Raw genomic sequence first — 3,804 nt, forward strand, 5'->3', positions numbered from 1 at the left:
TAAATAGTGTTTAATCTCTACTTTGATTTCATCTGTGACCCATTGGTTGTTCAGGAGGATGTTATTTAATTTCCAACTGTTTATGGAGTTGTTGTGTTTTCTTTTGTCATTAATTTCCAATTTAATTGCACTATTACCTGATAATATACATGGGATAATTTCAAGTCCTTTGCATTTACTTAAACATGTTCTATGTACTAGTACTTGATCTATTTTAGAGAACATCCCATATGCAACTGAGAAGAATGTGTATTTTGATGCTGTTGGATGGAACACTCTGTAAAGGTCTACTAAGACCATATGTTCACAAGGTTGGTTAAGTTCTATTATTTCTTTCCCAGTTTTTTGTCTAGTTGATCTATCTCTTTGTGACAATGGTATATTAAAGTCCTCTGTTATGATTGTGTTACTACTTATTTCATTTTTCATGTCTGTTAAATTTGTTTTATATAAGTTGGTGGTGCTATATTTGGTGCATAGATGTTTATGATTGTTATCCCTTCCTCTTGAAGCTTCCCCCTCACAAGTATGTAGTGACCTTCTTTATCTTTTTTTTATTGTTATTGGATTAAAGTTCACGTGTTTTGCAAACAGGATAGCTACAGCCACTTTTTTCTGGGTTCCTGTTACATGAAGTATCGTTTTCCATCCTTTAATTTTCAGTCTATGAATTTCCTTTTGAGTTAAATGTGTTTCTTGTATACAGCATACAGTTGGATTTTGTTTCCTGATCCACTCTGCTAGTCTGTTTCTTTTGGTTGGGGCACTGACAACATTTACATTGATGGTTATAACTGATATGTACTGGCTTATCTTAGTCATGATATTTTCCTGCTGTTGGATCCTCTTTTTCCCTCTGTTTAATGGCTTGCTCTGCTTGGTGGTTCCTTTCTGTTGTTGTTCTTGAAGTTGCGGTGTGTTTTACTTCTTTCTAGAATATCTTTTAACACTCTTTGTGGAATTGGTTTGGCACTCATTAAGTTTTTCAGTTGTTCTTTATCATGAAAATATTTTATTTCTCCATTAAATTTGAAAGATAGTTTTGCAGGGTCCATCAATCTGGGTTGGAAGATGTTTTGTTTCAGTACTTGAAATACTTCACTTCAAGCTCTTCTTGCCTTGATATTTTGTATTGAGAAGTCTGCTGTGATCCTGACAGGTTTTCCTTTATAGGTGATCTGTTTCTTTTCTCTAGCAGCTTTTAGTATTCTGAGCTTTTGTTGAGTTTCTGGGATCTTGATCACTATATGTCTAGGTGTAGATTTATTTTGGTAATGATTAACTGGAGTTCTATATGCTTCACTTCTCTGGATGTCCAATTCTTTTTCCATGTCTGGAAAATTTTCTGCTATTATTTCTGCAAATAGTCTTTTTATTGTCACTTGCTGTTTCATTAAAACCTATTAATCTGACATTGTTTTTCTTTGCTTCGTCTTACAGTTGTTGAATTACTTCCTGGTTCCTTGTTGTTGTAAAGAGATCCCTTCTTTCATGCTCATTAGTGGCAATGCTGTCTTCAAGGTCTGAAAGTCTGTCTTCAGCTTTCTTCAAGCAGTTTTGCCAGCTTTCAATGGAATTTTAAATTTCCTGGATATTTGTTTGCATCTGTTTCATACCTTCTAGTTCTTCTCTATATTGCTCACTGAAGGCTTCCATGAGTTGTCTATGCTTTTCTATTTTCTTGTCAATGTCATGTTTGGATATTCTGAACATTTCTTTCATTATTGTTGTCCTGTATTTTTTCACCTGAGACATTATTTGTGATCGATGTCTTCTATGGTCTGACAGAGTTGTTTCTTTATTTCAATTGCTATCATTTCAGAAATTTCAGGTGTATGACTTCCAGGCTCTTCTGTGTTGATGTTTCCTGGACTTGATTTGGGTGGTGTGGTGGTCTGGGATTGCATTTTCCTCCTTTATTTTATCAGTTTTGAAGATTCAGAGGCTCCCTGGAGTGCAGCCTCACTCTCCTGATTGTGTGAGCAACAGGGAGAGAGTTTGAAGATCCACAGTGCTCAGTGCAGCTCCTGTGCTTGTGACTGGTGGCAAGGTGGGGTTCCAGATGCTAGCCATGTGTGGGAATGGCAGGGGAGGCTCGTTGGAGTTCTGAGACTGTCTGAGGTTTGGCCTAGTTTCTACAAGAATAGGGAGATGCAGGTCATGTTCACCGAGGCTTCAGATATTGCCCAGGACAGATCCTGCTTCCCACAGAGGTAGGGGAGGGATGAGGGTGGACTCCCTGAGGCTGCTGACTCTATCCAGGTTTTGGCTGAGCTCCCAGGGAGGGGGGTGTGAGTTGTTTTGGCAGTGACCACCATGACCCCAGAAGTTGTCCAGGGCTCCACATGCCTCACATATTAATGAGGGAGGCACCAGAGTGGCTCACTGGGGCTCCTGAAGGTGTCTGGCATTCAGCCCAGCCCCAGCAGACACACTATGGCTGTGGCCAGTAGCCACCAAGGCCCCAGAGGGTGCCTGGGATTCTGCCTGCCTTGCACGCTGGTCAGGGGGGTGCCACCGTGACTCACCGGGCTTCCTGAAAATATGGGCTGCATTAGTATGCAAACTATTTACTTATGTTTCCAACTTAGAGATATCAGATCCAATTAATAGGGTTGTTTCCTTGAGCATGGAAGTCTGTGGAATTTGTGGATTTAGAATACTGGAATAAAAACAAGGGCCAGATTTACAAACTTACTGTACCTTTAAAACTCTTAGAAATTTAGGAGGGACAAGCCTGGGAGAAAACTGGCCTAGAAGTGAAAGAGTCATTGAAGCCTTGGGTAGCTTTGTGTTTTTAAGCTGCCAATTTCCAAAAGCACAATTTTGAGATTACAATGTCTTTGTCTCCTTTCTCCCATCTGTATTTCTTCCATGCAACTTCAGAAGCAGCACCACCTATTTTCAGGGCCTACTATAAAACTATATTAAACAAGTCAATATGGTATTCATGGAGGCATAACAAAATAGATGAAGCAGAGAAAGCCTAAAAGTTTTAATAAAGATACAAAGGCAATTTAGTGGATACAAAGTAATCTTTCTGCCAAGTGATGCTGAATATCCATGTAGAAATATGAGCTTCAGTTCTTCATAACATATAAACACGTTAATGCAGGTAGACCATACACTGAAATGCAAAACGGAAACTCATTGCAACTCCAGAAGGAGCCTGAGAGAATACAGTCATGATGCTGTGCAGATCAACTTTTCCAACACAGATGTCATTTCAATAGAATGCCAAAGCTAAGAATTCTTTTAACAACACTGTTGAGAGAACATGTGCCTGTTATTGCACAAACTCAGGCTGGGAGAAATACTAGTAATTATTTTATATAGTAATAAACTTCTAGAGAATATTCTTAAAAATCACCAAAATATAATACTAAGAAAACAAATAGCTCAATTTTTAAAAGGTGAGTAATTTTTTTTCTTTTTCCAGTACCGGAAATTGAACTCACGACCTTGCACTTGCCAGGTAGGTGCTGTGTCACTGAGCTAAATCCCTAGCACCAAAAGGTGAGTAATTTTAACAGATACTTCACCAAAGATTTTATATAATTGTACTGCTATTAACAAAATCAAGGTAATACACATTTTTGGATATCAGCCCATAAAAAAATCTTATATTTGAGACAGTTTGTCAACCACATGCAAGTTTTGTGTGATATGTTATTTTTTTCAGATGTAACTCTAAGCATAAAGCAGAATAAAAGTTGATTGGTGTAAATTATTATTAATCAAAATTTTAGCAACCAGGGAGACACAGCTGACAATGTTTGAAGCATCTGCAGATACTTTGTCCTC

This window comes from Chinchilla lanigera, unplaced genomic scaffold (assembly GCF_000276665.1).
Source record: "Chinchilla lanigera isolate Chin_1 unplaced genomic scaffold, ChiLan1.0 scaffold00002, whole genome shotgun sequence".
In the NCBI taxonomy this organism is placed as follows: domain Eukaryota; kingdom Metazoa; phylum Chordata; class Mammalia; order Rodentia; family Chinchillidae; genus Chinchilla; species Chinchilla lanigera.